Raw genomic sequence first — 19,835 nt, forward strand, 5'->3', positions numbered from 1 at the left:
TTTGTCTTTCCCTTCCACAACAAGTGAATTTATCTTCTCCTCTGTTGCTTCTCCAAAGTTAATTTTTTTCTTTCATCCCCCCTAAAGTGAATTATTTTTCCCTCCAGCCCCCCACAAAAGTACATTTGTATATTTGGTCCCCACAGTGAATTTTTCTTCATTCCCCAGTTATCAAAATTTAATTTTCTTCTTCTGCCTTTTACCCACAGGTAATCTTCTTCCCTCCATTTCCCCTCAATGGATTTCTTTACTTTTACAAAAGTAATTTTTTTCTTTACTGTTTCAAAAGGTTTAGGGAAGCTCAGAACTATGTGTCTATGATAAACTGCAGTAAGCTACAGATGCCTGCAGAAAGGCCTTTTCAAGAACTGCAAACTAATGATACTACCACTTTAACCAGAGTTTAACACTTCTCCAGTTTAATCTTCAGTTATTTCTTTTCTATGAAATGAAGAAATTGGATTATGTAACAAGTTCTTAATATTTTTTATATCATGGACATAGATGAAACTTACAACTACTAGTCGTTTGTGATCTTCATCCATAATTGAAATAAGTGATAAATTTTAATTAGAGGTTAGTGAAAATAAAGTTGTATTTTTTTTCCTCTTCCAAGTTCAGAGGCCCCTCTGAAATTTACCTTTATATCTCCTTAGCAGCCCATGGCACCTATGGACTATATCATTTGCAAACGCCCTTCTAACTCTCAAAAACTTACTGTTACACTGAATGTATCAAGAATCTGAGATTTCACTGGCATGGGTCATCTATAATTTATAATCTCAGAGAGTCGTCTGAGACTCAGGGAGGATAAATGGCTTTTTCATGGTCACATAGCTAGTAAACATCAGAAGTGGGACACTTCCTAATTCTAGATGTCACATTCTAATAATTTGTGATATTGCCTTTCATAGCAAAGGAAACGAGAAATCTTAGCATAACTTTAACTCCATGGTTCCATTGGTGACATTGGCTCCAGAGTAAAGAAGACTTGGATTCACATCATGATTCTGCCACTTCATTGCTATGTAGCCTTCAATTATTTTCCTTTTATGGCCCACTTTCCTCATATGTAAATAATACAAGAGTTAGATCAATTTGCAAAGAACCTTTTCAAATCCATGATTCAATGGATCATATAACTTCATTCTAAGGAGTTTTGTTTTTGTTTTTTAATCAAGAAGAGAAAGTACTTGAGGGTAGTAGTACTTGCTGTCTACTTGATAGTGGGCTCTGTTAAACCATTCGTGTGTGTGTGTGTTAACTTGAAATTATTGTTTCAGACAGTGCCAGGATTAATAAAAGTCTAAAAGAGCTGTTACAATGAGCTTTTCAAGGACATGAAGTCCCCTTGCTCCTCATCACATTGTGGCTGTGATCTGAAACCATTCAATATTATTAGAAATTACTCCTCTTAGTCTTCTTCTTCATTCCCAGTTTGTGCTTTCTGTTTAGTTGCCTTTTCTGCTTGTATATGATATCAGATGTCAGTGATTTTTAGCTCTACATGGATGAGGAATCTGAGAACTTAGAAGTCAAACGAGTTGCCTAACTCCTCACTATGGCCATCAGTAATACAAGTCAGTCTATCATCTCAGTCGAAATTCTATTTGTGAATTTCTGAGATGCCTTCCCCATTTCTTGCTTTCTGATTGGGTGATATTTATAAAATCATAGATGGAAAGCTGGATGGGATTGTAGCGGTAATTTCATCCAAACATCTCTAATTTTATAGAAATATTTAAATGACTTCCTGAAGGTCATGCAGGCAGTCAATGGTGAACTCATGTCCTCTGATTTTCCATCTAACTTTCCAATAAAACTTGCAACTTTATATTACATTGTTTGAAGGAAAAAACCTCAAAGCTAAGATCTCTTTTTCTTTTAGGTAGTCTTCCCTGAGGAATTCTGCCCCTATTTGAACCACACTTTAACCTATGCCAACCTGTTCTAATGCAAAGATATTGTAAGTAATCATTAGTTTTGTAAATGTAGCAGAAGAATAGAACTCTAAGTAATTGGGACTATGCCCAAAGAACCATTAAACTGTTCCCTTTGATCCAGCAATGTCCCTCCTGAGTCTGTATCCCCCAAAGAGTTAATAAAAACAGGAAAAGTACCCACACGAGCAAAAATGTTTGTAGCAGTCCTTTTTGTAATGTCAAATAACTGAAAACTGAGTGCATACCCATCATTTGGGGAATAGCTGAATAAAGCATGCTAATTGAATGTAATGGAATATTATTGTTCTATAAATAACAATCAGCAAGATGATTTCAGAAAATCCCAGAAAAATGTACATGAACTGATGCTGAGTGAAGTAAGCCAAACCAAAAGAACATTGTATTCAATAACAACAGGGTTATGTGATGATCTACTGGTTTGGACTTGTATCTTTTCAACAATGAGGTGATGGAAGGCAATTCCAACACACTTGTGATGGAGAATCATCTACATCTGCATTCAAAGAAATAATGTGAATCAAAGCATAGTATTTCCACCTTTTTGTTGTTGTTTATTTGCTTGTTTGTTTCTTTCTATTATTTTATTTCCTTTTTGATTTCATTTTTCTTATGCAGCATGACAAATATTGGGATATGTTTAGAACTGAACGTTTAACCTATATCAGGTTACTTGTCTTGGGGAAGGGGGAAGGGAGAAGAGAGGAAGAAAAATTTAGACAAAAGATTTTGCAAATATGAATGTTGAAAACTGTCTCTGCATGTATTTGGAAAAATAGAACACTATTAAAAATTTTAAAAAAATAGAATAGAACTCCAGAACTACATTAGAAATTATGAATGTTGGAGACAGAATTGAATCTTGAAGGAGATAGAGGATTCTCTAAGACTGAAGGGAGGAGTAATTATATCACAGGCATGCTAAGATACCCTATGCATGTACACATAAATAGATGATAGAAAGGGTTTTTTGCAGAATATCAGGAAGACAAATTTGATGAAACTATAGTGTTTGGGAAGCAGGACTGATAAATATTTGGGCTGAAAAGGTGGTTTGGATTTGTGTTGTAAAAGATTTTAAAAACCATAGAGATTCATATTTGTAAGAATAGAAAATGCTGAAATTTATCGAGAAGCAGAATGGCATGATCAAATCTGTGCTCATGAAAATAATTTTTGGTAAATTGAGTCCAAGAGTTCTATTTTGTCCATTTACATTTTTTATTATGAACTTATCATATTTTCAAAATTGTTTATGTCCTTTCACCTCATCTATACATACTCTATGTACTTGCCAAGATATTTATTAGTGAATTAAGAAATGCTATTAAAACATCAACCAATAAAACAAACAAAACAAAACAACAACAACCAAAAAAAAAAAACAGTAACCTCCCTCCCCCAGTAGGATAAGACAAAGTAGCTTTTAAAGTTAACAAAAATAGAACAAATAGAAGCATAAAAATTATAAATAAAAAAGGCTTGAACAATCATAGAGTTCAATTCCCCCATTCTCCAAATGTTGCATATGAGGCTTCAAGAATCAAAATGAGTGGCCAGAGTTCACACAGCTACTTAGTAGCTAAGCTGGGACTCAATAAATTCCCAGTCCTTTGATCTTTCTGTGACACCAAGTCAAATAGTCTTTCTATTGAACCAAACCTAAAGTAATAGAAGAGATTGACAGAGGCTCCATCAAGTTTTCTAAGGATTCTGTGGAATTACTTACAGCAATGTGCAACAATGTCACCCTTGTCATGATGTGTCAGAGGCAGCTCAGTGTGGAAGGTGTTAGTGCTGAGAACACACATAAGGATGCAATATACATCCTGAGGTTGGCACGAAATCAGAGCATATTAGAGACATATCTGTAGCAAAGAGGAATTTCTGAGCAGTGTCAGTTTCTTTGGTCCCCTACCAGGTATGTTACAGAGAATATTCACATCAATTGTATGGAGAATTCATCTCCTGATCCTAAAACAGCTGCCAAGCTGTCCATGGTACATGACAGCTGGAAGAAATTTCATTCTTAAATCACTGTTTTAAATGCAAACACTCACTGAATTGGTTAAAAAATCTAGAAGGGCTGAAAGGAGATGAGAGCAGATAGTCATGAGACTTGGTGCAGAGAAGGGAGAAAGAAGAGGAATTGATGAAGAAAATGAAATGAACTTTGAGTGACTCTTAAAGACAACTCTGTGGGTTTCAGATAAGTTAGCTGTCAAAATTCATTTTCTTACAAGACAAATTTCATACTGTATTGGCTATGAAGGTTTCATTTGATATGAAGTCATGTTTCTAAACTGGATTTTCTTTAACTTTATTTCTTTAAAGAGACCTAGGAAGAAAGTAGGGCTTCTCTGGCTTGATGGCACTAGAATGCTAAGCTTTTGACAAGTTTTAACAATTATCATCTGTAACAAGCTCAGAAAAAGTAAAAATCAAAGCAATAATATTGGATATGAGTAAATATCATGTTTTTATTCCAGAGTTATAGAATCTCAGAATTGGAAGGAACCTCAAAACCTATTTAGACCTGAACAAACAATTCTCTACAGACCAGAAAAACTTGTTTCAAAATTCTTTCTACAATTACTATTGCTAATTGTGTTTTCCCCCCATTTGGTCTCTCTTTTCACCCTGTGAAAATGTTTTGATACTGATAACTCTCTCCCCTAATATACCATCTCTTTTATCCCCCAATTCCCTTTCCCAAGGTCATTTCCCTCCTGTTTTCCTGCAGGGTAAGAGAGATTTCTATACCCCTATTGAGTATGTATGTTATTTATGTTTTTTATATATGTATGTATGTTATATATTGGTTCGTTGAGCTGATTCTGATGAAATTAAGGTTCATTTCCCCCCCCCCCTCCTCACCTTCTTCTTCTCCACTGTAAAAGGTTTTTCTTGCCTCTTTTTATGGCAGATAATTTGCACCATTTCACTTCTTTTTTTCTCTTTTTTAATGCATTCCTCTCTTGTCTCTTACTTTCATCATTTTAAAAAAGACATTATCCCTTTATATTCAACCTACACCCATGCCTCCTATCCATATATATTCCTTCTAACTGCCATAATGATGAGAAAAATCTGAGTTACAATACCATCCTTCCAAGTAGGAATGTAAACCTTATGATGTCATTTTCCTGATTACCTCCTTATGCTTCTCTTGAGTCCTGTATTAAAAATCAGATTTTCCATTCAGCTTTGGTCTTTTCATCACAAATGTTTGAACACACTCTACTTCATTCAATGACCACCTTTTCCTCTGAAGGATTATTCTCAGTTTTGCTGGGTAAGTGATTCTTTGGTTGTAATCCTAGCTCTATTGCTCTCTGGAATACCACATTCTAAGCCCTCCAGTCCTTAAATATAGAAGCTGCTAAATTTTGTGTTATCATGATTGTGTCTCCACTATCCTTGACTTGTTTCTTTCTGGATGCTAGCATTATTTCCCCTTGACCTGAGAGATGCAGAATTTGGCTATAAATTTCCTGGATGTTTTCATTTTGAAATCTCTTTTAGGAGGTGATTAATGTATTCTTTCAATTTCTATTTTACCCTTTGGTTCTAGAATATTAGGACAGGTTTCCTTGAAAATTTCTTGAAAGATAATGTCCAAGATCTTTTTTTGATCATAACTTTCAAGTAGATCAATAATTTTAAAATTATCTCTCTTGGATCTATTTTCTAGGTCAGTTGTTTTTCTAATTGGAGAGTTCACATTTTTCCTATTTTTTCATTTTTTTTTCTTTATTGTATCTTGATTTCTCATAAAGTCATTAGCTACCATTTGCTCAGTTCTATTTTTTGTGATGACCATGTATTTTAAAATCAGCAGGAGTCAGGATTCAGGTTAAGGGAAAATCTTCAATCTTTATTCGCAGTAGAGGTGAAGAAGGATCGAAGGTGAGGGGGATTGGAGGTGAAGGGGGCATTGCGATAGCAATGTGTACAGCTGCATCAAGAAACCAGCCAGCAGTCTCTTTCTGCTCCTCCCTCTGCCCCTCTGCCTCCACCCACCAAAATCATCATTTCCTATACAACACATCAGGACTTGCACAAAGAGTGGGTGGGGGTCATTCTTTCTCCAAGCATATATATTAATAAAGTATGGTCCAATTACTATTTAGCCTCAGATACTTGGGACATCAGTGCATCAACTTGAGCTTCAGCCCATTACAATTTTTAAGGAATTATTTTCCTCAGTGAACTTTTGTACCTCCTTTCTGAATGGCTAATTTTGCTTTTTAAGGCATTTTTCTCCTCATTAGCTTTTTGTTATACCTTTTTCACCCCTCTCACTTCTTCTCCTAATTTCCCCTCTGTCTTTCTTACTTGATTATCAAACTCCCTTTTGAGCTTTTCCATGGGCTGAACACAATTCTTATTTTTCTTGGAGGTTTGACTTTATCATCTTCTGAGTGTGTGTGTTGATCTTTCTTGTCACAATAATAATTTTCAATGGTCAGAATCTTTCTCTATTGTTTGCTCATTTTCATAGCCTATTACTCAGCTTTTACCTCTTTGCTAAAGTTCTGTTTGCAGGGTTGAGGATGTGTGAACTGGACAAGTCACTTAACCCCCACTGCCTCAGCAAGAAAAAAAAAAGAATTCTCACAATGCAGTTGCAGAAGTGATACATAAGGAAGTGGTACTAGAGGAAAGAAATTTGGCATGACCCAGTGGGATAGATTATGTTGGAAATGATATGATTTTGAGGGCATTAAAGGATTGATTCTCAAAGTATTTTGTAATGCTTTAGTCAGTGTATGTGTTGAGTCAGAACGTATTGTTACCAGGAAAAAAAAAAGACTGAGAAAGTAGAAATATTGACTTGTCCTTAGATTTATAATCCCATTTATAAAAAATTCATAAAATAAAATAAATCACAAATGAAGGCATCCTTGAAGGAGATGCTAGGAATACATTTTAGGAAAAAAATAGGCAAGCTTTCACAAATGACCTCCTGCTCCTGACCATATCGTCATAATTATACAATTGACTAAAATGTATAAAGAACACAAAATTCCATTAAGCTCATTTTGTTGTTCTTGTTAAGAATTATTTAATAAATAGGCAAGTCATTTGGTACAGTAAAATTACTTAAAGTTTCTTCTCAAACAATGTATTTTCTATGGTTGGCTAAAAATCTCATAAGATGTGATAGCAGAGACTCGTTTAATTAGTTATTTTTGGTTATTGCTGTAGAACAAGGGATAAAACATGAAAATTTGTATTTGACAAATGTCTTTGCAACTTTTGTTGAAGGTGGGTATCATGAAGTTCAAATGGAGAAGAGATTTCCTATTGATGGGTGGTGAGATTTTCCAGATACTCTTACCAGATGATGCCATTATTCTGGTTACAAGAAGCCTTGAGACACTGAAGAACCTCCTAAGTGATAAAAATAATAATCTATTCCATCAGTATGTATATATATGTGTAGTGTGTATGTACATACACACACATATTTTAGGCAGAAACTAATCACAGATTGTAAGCTTGGCCCAAAATAAATAGGGGTAGAAGTGACTGTATTGGCTTTAGAAGATCAATTAGTGTTTTAATTACCTCAAGATTTTTCCCTAAAAATACTGGCTTATCATTTTTTAACGTAATATTCTTCTGATAGTGGCTGTAAGTTGCTACAATCCCTGAAGAATTATAATTAAGGGTTAGCCCAAAGACTTTGGAAAAAGTATAGGATGGACACAAATAGAATGTAACATATTATGAAACAAGAATTATATAAGAGATCCTATGTAAAGGATGTAATGAGAGAGCCATATGACTGGAAATTTAAATAGGTCCATTATTTTCAAAAAACTGTCATTAATTTAGGCCATTCCTGTTTTGTTAAATCACTTTGCATTTTATTGGTACTTATGCAATGTCAGGAAAACTACTGGAACTTACCCAAAATGTTCTGTGGATCTGTTGGAGAAAATTTAAATAAGTATATGGTAGAAAAGATCATGTTGATTTGAGATCTATATCACTCCAGAATTACACATATCAGTAAGATGATAGATTGAAGTTCAGGATATTAAAATATTAGTTTCTATAATCCACATCCTTACTCTCTAGAAAATACCATTTCCACATGTTGGATGATGTTTATTTCTGATTTTTGGGAGGATAATTTTTTTATGATTTATTGTTCTAAGTACTGGGCCAAATTGGATAGTATTTTGTGCTACTGTATTTCACATACAAAATATCAAAATTTTGTAACTTACCAGAGCCACAATAGAAATATTAGTAGAGTGATCATATGTCCTGGATCTCTTAATATGGTCCAAATTTGAAGGCAGAAAAGGTATGCTTTTAATGATTCCCTTGCAAAGGAATATTTTTTATTACATTCTGTGTCCATGTATTTAGCTGCTAAGGATGTTCATTAGCAATAAACTACATACATCTCTATTAAATTATCACTTAGCAATTTTTTTTATTATTGTTTAGTCCTTTTTTCAGTCATATCTGAGCCTATTCGGGATTGGCAAAGATACTAGAGCAGTATGCCATTTCCTTTTCCAATTAGCTTAACAGATGAGAAAACTGAGGCAAACAGGAAAAAAAGCTTGTCCAGAGTCACACAGTAGTGTCTGAGGCCAGATTTAAAGTCAAACTTTCCTGAATTCCCACCTGGCCCTCCATCCACTGTGTCACCAAACAACCTACCTGGCAAAATATGTTGGATGTAATATAAAATAAGTTATATGTAACACAGTGTAAGTTATAAGCAACACAAAATAGGATGTGTACAACACAAAATAGGTTGTATATAACACAAAATATGTAATTGAAAATGAATAAGGAAAAAAAATGTGAAGTTGTTTTTGGGGGAAGATTAGAGACTCAATATTTTCCTTTAATCTCAGGGGTTTTTGAGATCTCTCATTCTCTGCTGTTGGCTATAGACCTCATCAAATGCATTCTTCCAGTTTTAGGGATCCAAGTACTCTAGTTCCATTGAATTAGATTTATAATCTGATTAGTTTTTACAGAAGAATATTTCTTCAAAAGTATAGTGAGAATAAACATACAAACATTTCCCCCAACAATACCTTGGAACGTAATCCTGCCTATTCCACCTCAGTCTTGGGGAGAAATGGGGGATTAGTTTAACTCAATTACTATACAACATTAATCCCATTCAACTCAAGTCCAAAGACTCTCTTGTGTTTGTATTCCAGAGCACTAATTTCACTAGCTTTTCTCCTAATCTGGCTTCAGGATCTGGCTTTGAATTTTAGGCTTTGTGATCCCTATGGCTTAAATTTCTATATCAGGGACCTTCCTCATTATACATAGAAAGGAAAAGAACCAAAACCTCAAGTTTTTCCTTAAGATGACATGGCCTGAGGGGATGCTCTTCCCCCATTTCTTCCATGTTATTATCTGTTGTGAGTTGAATGAATCCTTTACCCTATATATTGTCTGAGAGAGTGAGAAACTGTACTAACTGTAGCTAACTTATTTTAAAGACTCTGCCAGTTTCATCAATGCATCAAATAGAATGAGGCTACTCTGTTCATATAGTAGACCAACTTGGATGTCCACACATCATCCAGTCATCTTGTTTCCTTAATTTTTACTGCTAATTGTTTTAGTTAGTTTGACTCTTCATGATCCTCTGTAGGATTTTCTTGGCAAAAATACTGGAATGATCTGTCATTTTCTTTTCCAGCTAATTTTACAGATAAGGAAACTATGATAAATAAGGTTATGTGACTTGCCTAGGGTTACCCAGCTAGTGTCTGAGATCAGATTTGGTTTCAAGAAATTTGGATTTCTGACTTCAGACCAAGCACTCTATCTACTGTGTTATTTACTTGCCTCCTGTTCCCTGAGTTTGTTTCCCAAAATAGGTCCCTAAATTCTCCCTCATGAATAATACCATTTTAGGTGGTGCATTATACTTGTACCATTGAACGCACAACATTAAAATAATTGAATTGTATAATATGAAGTACTATATATGTATGTATGCAATGTGACTGTTATTGTTAATCAAATTAGAAGTCATCAACTCCAATCCTCTAGTTGATGAAACGAAAGCTTGAAGAGAGGAAACAAAGCACATTAGATATGGGCTATTAAACTTTTTTTCACATGTGATCCCTTTTCACCTGAGACATTTTTATGCAACTCTGGGCATATAGATATATAAAATAGCTACACAAATCAAACATTTGCTGATAATAACTCATAATTTCACAACCTCCACATTTAGTTACCTGACCCTATATGAGGTTGTGCCACACAGTTTGAGAAACTTTGCTTTAGTTCACATTTTCAGTGATTCTATTCTAAACCTTTTTAAAAAAATTTTTTTATTCGGATTCCAATTTTTTTTTTTTAACATTCCATAAAACATTACCTTTCTTCTCACCCAAGATCATGGACAATTCATTTTTTTTCCTTCTGAAATACACAGAGGCTGATATTTACCCCTTATTTACTTCTGTAAGTAGAGATTTTAGTGAGGAATATTTTGAAAATAACAGCAACATAATATCAGGAGGAATAAAACTGTTCCCTGTGGAATTAAAATAAATGTCCATTTACAATGCATTGACATGTGTCTTTAAATAGGTTTTGTATTCTCCAAGAAGAACTAACAAGAAAAGTTATGCTCACATCTGCTCTCTTCAGAAATATATTCAACTTTCAAATTCATGCAGATTTTCAAAGAAATTGTCCCAGAAAAAAAGCCTGAGAATTACAAATAAGGAAAAGGTAATAAATGCCACAATTTATTTCTTCCAGTTAAAAAGAGACATACCCCTTACTGTCACAGAAATTGAAGATCTTACTGATAAATTTCTAGAATGTAAATTGCACCTTTTTAATGAAAATGTACATATACAATAAGGATGAATCCATAGGAAAGGAACAAATGTTGGCAAAGGAAATTTGTGACTTCTGCATTTGAGAAAAATATAAGTACTTGGACGAAATAAAAACAGTGATCAACAGCAGACATAAAACAACATTATAGAAAAATATGTGTCTACAATTATATTTTTGAGAATGAATTAGAATATACTGTGATTTCACAATCCTCTCTGTGTTCCTTTCCAAAAATTGGGCAGTGTATGTAAGTTTCCAGTCTGGAAAAGAACCATTCAGTGAAACAATTTATTATCCAGTGAAGAGAAAGCTTTGTTCTTGGCTCTCAGGGAAAAGAATTCTACAGATGAAGAATATGAATCCCCAGGTGATTGTGATCTTCCCAAGGTCAAGTAGAGGCCAAAAAATGAGATTTGAACCTAGGCGCTCTGATATACAATACTGGATGATTATCAATACAAGACTACATATGATAAGCACCATATGGGTAGTAGACATTTGGAGTGGATATGAGTTTAGAAGATGAAGATAAAATAAGTTTTATTCCTGGATTCATAAACCTTAAAATTAAAAAGAGTAGTTGATGCACAGTGGTTTGCCTCTAAAAAGACATGGTTTGGAGCAGAGAGGAAATCATTTAACAACTGGAAGTTTCATTCATTCATTTAATAACTCGTATTTATGTAGCACTAAATGATTTAACAAACATTTTAATTAAATTCCTTCTTCACTAAAGTCCTGTGAGATGGAGCTTCAAGAGTCATCCTCTCTTCCCAGATGTGAAAGCCTGATGGATCATAAAATAGGTTCAATAACTTGTTTAAGGTAATACAGCTAGTGAAAGGCAAAATCAGGATTCAAGTTTACTTTCTTTGGTTTTAGATGGACTTTTTCCATTATGCCACATGGCCTCTCAACATGTACATACACACACACACACACACACACACTCTTAAGGAAAACTACATTGCTGATAAAGCTATTTTTTTTTTCCTGGATTGTTGCTGTGAATGAGTCTTGTTATCAGGTAAATTTTACAAATTATGCAAAATTAGATTAAATATATAATTCCTTCCAGTACTTTATTACCTAAGTAAAATATAAATTAAAGAGTTTGAAAAAATTTACATTAAGGATAGAATAAATTGAGATAAAATCTTGAAAGTGATAACTTTTAAGCATAAACAGTTACCTTGCTAATATATTCCCTACCATTGAAAATGCATCTTAAGAACTGAAGATAACATGTCTATAGATTTATGAACAATGCTTATTTTGTAATTATAGCTTCAAAGTTTTGCAAAGGCTGTCCATGACACTTAGAATGCCCTCTGTTCTCATTTTTGCCTCAAAAAAAATTCTAATCCCTTGTTAGGCTAAATCAAGTGGTCTTATCTACTTGATACTTTTCCTGATATCCCAGTTATTAGTATTTTCATGTATTCCCCTTGAATTTGCTTTGTATTTATTGCTTCTCCAACCCTAATAGTATATAAGCTCCCTGATGACAGGGAATATTTCTTCTTTTTTAAAAATCTTATATCTGTAATACCTAACACAGTCCATAGCACAACTGATACACGATTTACTGAATGAGAAATTATTGCTGGATTGAACATTGAATTGAACTAGAAGAATTTTGAAGAACTTAAAAATATTTTTCTATAACTTACTCTTTGCTCCTAGAATCATTGGCACCACTTTTCACTATTTTCAAAGGTGTATAATGTCACATAACTGAGTGATATGACTAAATGAGACAAAAACAAAATAGTACAAAAGAGTCCCAAATGATCTGAGGCATATCATATAGGATCATATTGAATATATAATTTTATATCAATTCATTACAGAGAAATGCAACAGATGGTGATTGAGGGTATTGTATCTCATCACTTTTGACTGTTCAATGAATTATAATCCAGTCAAAATTCAATTGAATATAAGCAGAGAATAAAAACCAATGTAGACTATTAACAACACAACATTTATCACTTCCACATTTGTTTTCTCTTATGATAGACAGTTCAATGACAAGAAAGACATTTTATTACCACCTTCCATCTCACCAAGTTTGACATGACTGAAGATTGATTCTGGCTCTATCCATACTATTTTTTTCTCTAAACTGTCTTAGGTTTATCCTTAAAATTTCATCACTTTTACTGGGCACCATTTTCCTCCTAGTTAATTTAGAACTTCAGGGTTGCCATGAACTTTTTCAAATTGGAAAAGCAAAGTTATTAAAAAATAAATGCATCTTACACAGATTATGCCATGGATTCAAGAGAGCATTCCTTTGAATTTATCCATTTTCATAATTTCAAACTGTTCATTGCTACAAGAAGTCACCCGTTTCCCATCAATATTCTGATGATGATACTCCACACTTGATAAACATAACATAGTATCAGAAGAATGACAATGTTAAAACCTCTCAAAAGTAATAGAAAGATGCATGGTGAACCTACATAAACTATCTTGTGTTAGTACTGAAGCAGCTAGATGGAACAATAACTAAAAATCTAAACCTGGAATCAGGAGAACCTGAGTTTGAATCCTTCCTCAGATACTCACTAGCAATTAGACTCTGAATAAATCATTTTAGCTCTCTCTCAATTTCTCACTTGTAAAAGGGGGATAATAATAGAACTTAGTTCTCAGGGTTGGTATAAGGAAAAATGAGATCTTACTTGTAAAGAGTTTAGTAAAATTCTTTATAAATGCCTGTTATTATTATTATTATTTATGATGATGATGATGACAATTGGGAGGTAAGAAGTCTTGTAGAGGGATGGTTGAGGTTATTAAAATCACAGAAAAAGAAGAAAGCTAGTCAAGGATCACACAATTGAATGAGGAAGGCAACATATAAATACCCATGAAAATCATTAAAACTTTGGCATGCCACACAAGGCAATCTGGCTTCCAAGAGAAGTTGGCTAAATTTTTAGTGTGAGAATTTCCACCTTGGAAATTGGCAAAGGCTATAGATTAATGTTAGATGAATTGTTTTACTGGTTTTACAGATTAAAAGTGAAGGAGAAAATGAAAATAATGCAGATTAAACTTTAACCTGTGTCCTACCATTCTATCCCCCCCCTCAGAGAATCACTTAGTAAACATTTACCACATTTACCAGCCCACCTTTGCATATCATTTTTCTATAATTTTCAGTGACTATAGAGTAAAAATCAAGAGAAATGTAAGAAAATTATATCTATCTATCTATCTATCCAGATACATACATATTGCCATGTTAGAGTCAAGCCTCCGGGTGTCTGACCGTGACTGATCAACAAGACTGACAACAAGAGCTTGCAATGCTTTAGAAAAATCTGGGCACAAATAGTATATGTGAAAATTTGGATGGGATTCTCCAAATTTGTGTATCTCTGTTTCTTTTAAGCTACTGTAGTTTTCCTTTGCTCACAGAACAGAGAACTTAATTTGATGAGGGCACACCATAGTGAGCAATTCTGTGCTGTTTATCTCCCATGTTACACAATCAATTCCAAAATTCTTAAGAGAAAACTTGAGAGTATTCTTGTATCACTTTTTCTGATGACCATGTGAGCACTTGCCCTATGTAAGTTCTCCATAAAAGAGTCTTTTTGTCAAGTATGAGTTTGGCATTATAACAATTTTGCCAGTCTGATAGAGCTGAAGTCTCTGCAGTAGAGTTTGAATACTTGGCAGTTTAGTCAAGATGGACCTCATTATTAATTATCTTATCTTACCAAGTGATCTTCAGAATCTTCCTAAGACCATTCAAATAGAATCAATTCATTTTCCTGGCAAGGCACTGGTATACTGTTCAGATTTCACAAGTACATAACAATGAGGTCAGCACAATGGTTCTGTGATTTTTTGTCAGATAGTCAGTCTAATACTTCTTCTCTATTATACTTTCCTTTGGAATCTCTCCTGTAAGTGTGTATGTGTGTGTGCATGTGTGTGTGTGTGTGTGTGTGTGTGTGTGTGTGTGTGTTGAATGATAGCATTGAAAACTTGGAGGGAATTTAGAAGAGAGAATGTTAGAGCTAAAAGGGACCTTAGACCTTGAATAGCAGAATCATTAAATTGATCATTAGATATCAAAAAAATGAATAAAATGATCATACTCTTTGACCAAGTGAATCCACTGTAAATTCAAGAAAGTTTTAAGTCAAAAAAGAAAGGTCCGATATATAATATAATATTAAAATAACATTGTTGTTATAAAAAAGAACTGGGAATAAATTGGGCATCCATCTATTGAAGATTAGCTGAATTCTGAGTTATGGATATAATGATCTATATAACTGCTTTATAAGAAATGACAAATGAGGAATCTAGGGAAATGTGACAAGATTAAACAGAACCAAAAGAATGATATATCTAATAACTACAACAATGTGAACAAAAATATGACTAAAAGGAAATGAAACTCCATATAACCAAAACTAATAATAGTCTGAAAGAGCAGGTAATGAAATATCCCTTCATTATCAACAGAGAGGTTAAGAACTATTAGTTTAGAATGTTGTACATTGTCAGATGCAGTCTTGGTATTCATTATTTTTGCTTAACTCTTTTTCCCCTTGGTTATTCAATCAACAAATATTTATTAAGTTATAGGCACTATGCTAAGTGCTTGAGATATAAGTATAAAAAGTGAAATAAAATAATCCCTAGTACCAGTGAACTTACATTTTAATGGGATAGACAATAAGTTAATACATATTTAGATAATCACATTTGTGTTTATTCAGTGTAATTATAAAGTTAATAAATACAAATATATGCATAGTAGTAAAAAATAGCTAAGGTGAGAGAAACTAACAGCTGTGGGGTCAGAAAAGATTTCATTTGAATCATGCTACCTTAGCCAAATGCTTAACAAAGAGAAGTATTTGAGATAAAAGAGAGGAGGCAATCTATTGCAAGTCTAAAAGGATGAAGAGATGAACAAAGGACCTAGAGTGCTGTTAAGTGAAGGGCAGAGAGAAGTCCAGGTTGTTTGGATTACAGAATGAAGAAGGGGAAAAATGTTTACTATCTTCTTATCTGTAAAGATATCAGGTAACACAGATTTTTGAAAAATCTAAAGAGAGGAGTGAATATATGATCCAAGAGACAATAGAAAACCCTAGTTTACTAAGCAAGTGAATGACAGGTTCAGATATGCTCTTAAGGAAAATCGCTTTGGGTGCTGCGGGGGAATGACCGAAACTTGAACAAGAAAACCATTGAGAATGTTATTATAATAATCAAGATAATAAGGTTATTATAATAATCAATAAGTATCTGAGCTAATGTCCTACCAATGTATGGAAGAAAAAGATTCGGCTGTGAAAAATGCTTGAAAGATAGAAATAAAAAAAGGGAGAAATTAGGTGAAACCTAAAGCAAGGAGAAACTATTTCAATAAATTATCCTGATACTAAAAAGGAAAGAAAGAAAAAAAGACATCAAAAAATATTTTTATTTATTTTTTTTTGTTTTAAAGTTATATTATTTTTCCAATTACAAGTAAAGCTGGTTTTCAACATTCATTTTTATAACATTTTAAGTTCCAATTTCTTTTCTTCCTCCCTCCCTTATTTCCATCTTCCCCAAGACAGCAAGCAAATGTGCTGTATATTTTTAACATATTCCCATGAGTCATGTTGAGAAAGAACAATCAGAACAAAAAGGGAAAACCATAAAAGCAACAACAACAACTAAACTAAAAGGTGAAAATAGTATGCTTCCAACCATATGCAATTTCCATAATTCTCTCTATATATGTGGATGGCATTTTCCTTCCAAAGTCTTTTAGAACTGACTTGGATCATTGTATTCCTGACAAGAGCTAAATCTATCATAATAGAATAGCACACAAGCTTGCTGACTGTGTACAATGTACTCTTTGTTCTGCTAGCTTCACTCAGCAACAGATTATGTAAATCTTCTCAGGGTTTTTTGAAATCAGCCTGCTCATCATTTCTTATAAAATAATGATATTCCACTATATTCATATGCTATAACTTATTCAGCCATTACCCAGTTGACAGGCATTTACTCAATTTCTAATTCTTTGCTACTACAAAAACAGCTGTTACAAACATTTTTCTCATATGTGTCCTTTTCTTTTTTTATGATCTCTTTGAGATACAGACCCAATGTGGCAATGCTGCATTAAAAGATATGCACAATTTCATAGCCCTTTGGCTATAGTTCTAAAATGTTCTCTAGAATGGCTGTATCTGTTCACAATTCTACCAACAATGCATTAGTGTCCCAGTTTTCCCATATACCTTCCAACATTTATCATTATTTTTTCCTGTCATCTTAGCTGGTCTGATATCTGTAAAATGGTACCTTAAAGTTGTTTTAATTTGCATTTCTCCAATCAACAATGATTTATAGTATTTTTCATATGATTTTGGATGGCTTTCATTTCTTCATCTAAAAATTGTCTGTTCATATCCTTTGGCCATATATCAGTTGGGGAATGACTTGTATTCTTGCAAATTTTACTCATTTTTACATGTATGAGGCATTTATAAGAAACACTAACTGTAAAAATTGTTTCCCAGCTTTCTGCTTCCTTTTTAACTTTGACTACATTGGTTTATGCAAAACCTTTTTAATTTAATGTAATCAAAATTATGCATTTTGCATTTCATAATGTTCTCTATTTCTTGCTTGGTCATAAATTCTTCCCTTCTCCAAAGATCTGACAGGTAAACTATTTCCTGATCTCCTATATTGTAATAAAACTCCTTTTAAAAGAAGGTCAGAGCTAGGGAAAGACCTTACAACATAAACTATCAGTATTGGAAACCAACTTAGAGTAGATAATACTAAATCTGGAATGGGCTGAAACTCTTCTAACATAGAATATAAGAGATAGGAAGGAGGGTTATTTATAAGATGAAATAGTACACCAGGAATAAATCTTACACAACTTCTCCAATCAACATTTTAAAGATAAGAAATCTGTATTTCTAGAGATGAGATGAATTGCCAAGGAGTATAAATGTCTGAATCCCATCCGATTGCTTAGTCTAGTACACTTTCAATACCAATTCACTTTAATAAAATCCTTGCAAATAAACTAAATATCAACATCCTGACCTATTAAGCAAATGAATGAGTGGAAATCTGAGATGTGAGCAAAAGCACAATTTTTATGAACATGCCAATTCCCCAAATTGTTTTCCAAGAGACTTAACTAGAAGAAACAACTAGGAGCTACTTGATCCATCCTCTAAGCCTTCATGGTCTGGCTTAAAAATCATGTTCGTAGTTTAAGAGAGTTGACATTTGACATTTTTCCTGGTAATAAGTAATTTGGGTAATAAAGCTGTACGAAAATTGAACTTGTCAGCATGTTAAATGCATTTGTCTCTCTTAATATAATAAACTATGCTTAGCAAATGGATGAGAATTACAGCCACATTTTCAGTTGATTTAAAAATCTAATTTTTCATTTGGGTATTTACATTTTTTTCATACAGTCCCCTAAATTTGTACTACTTTTATGTAATGTGCTGTTTCCTATATTTCAAACTATAAATCCTATAAATCCTCAGATTTAATGGGTTCCTTATGACTTACAAACTTTTAGTGATAGAGGAAAATCAAGTGTTGAGAGAAAGAGATAGTTTTTTGAGTCTTGACTGTCATTTTACTTTATTCCTTCCAAATTCTGTTAAATATACCCTACTGACATCCTACTCCTTCTTCCTCAAAGATTGAATTCATTGTGTTCAGAAGAATAAGAATGTCTGAGAGCCATGGGTCTGAGACTAAAGGCTAACTTGGACTTCTTGGTTCATCTTTATAACTTATCATGATATGGGTATAAAAAGTTCTGGATTTGATCTCAGAGGATCTGAGTTCAAATGTTGACTCATTTATTTGTCTGTGTCACTTTGACAAGTTATTTCTTTAAATTTGCTGATTTGATGCTAACCCAATCAAATGACAAGAGAGATGCTCATTATTAATATTATGATTATTATCATTATTACATGGCAATTATATCATTAATATAATGATTATATTATTTATTTTGATATATAATTATATATATAAATATAATTATTTATGATTACATAATAATAATTACTATAATGAAAATATCCTTGATGAGAAAAAAAAATTAGAATATCAGGAGGAAATGGAAAAAAAACTAGAAGTCAAAAAGGAATAGAACTTTCTAACCTCAAATTATATTATGAAGCAGTAATCACTAAAAACAGAAAACATTGCTTAAAAAATGGAAAAAAGACTATAAAAACAGACCAGACATAGAAGAATCAGTAATAATTTAATTCAAATCCATGTGTTCAATAAACCTCAAAACATAACAGGGGAAAGAAGTCACTCAGACACAAACTACTAGAAAATCTATAAATCAGTCTGACAGAATTTAGATTTAGACCAATATCATTAAAATCAAAATAGATATTAAAGTTCACATTAACACTAATAAATAAAAATAAGAAAAATAGATCTATCTGAAAAAAAAAAACCTTAATCAAATAATGAATAAAGGTTTTCACTAAGGACAAAACTGTTCATTCTGATTATATGTAATTGAAAGGATTTTGAATGAACAAATTTAATTTAAATAGGATAAGATAATAATCAACTGACTAGAGGAAAAAAAATTACAATAAATACCTATGACAAAGGTTTGAAAAGATATTTGACTCTTTGTGATCCCATTTGAGGTTTTCTTGGCAAAGGTACCATGGTAGTTTGCCCTTTTCTTCTCTCACTCATTTTACAGATGAGGAAATAGGCAGAGTTAAGAGACTTGTCCATCATCATCATCATCATCATCATCATCATCATCATCATCATTATCATCATCAGTGTTATTTAATTGTTAATATAGAGCTTTCCTTGCATTAGGAAAATCTGAGTTTAAAATCCTTTCTCATATATAGACTGACTGTGGGATCCTGGGTAAATAATTTAAACTTTCAAAGCTCTGGGCAACTCTCCAGAAATATGAATTGCAGAGAAGGTCCC

Source organism: Sarcophilus harrisii, chromosome 2, assembly GCF_902635505.1.
Source record: "Sarcophilus harrisii chromosome 2, mSarHar1.11, whole genome shotgun sequence".
In the NCBI taxonomy this organism is placed as follows: Eukaryota; Metazoa; Chordata; class Mammalia; order Dasyuromorphia; family Dasyuridae; genus Sarcophilus; species Sarcophilus harrisii.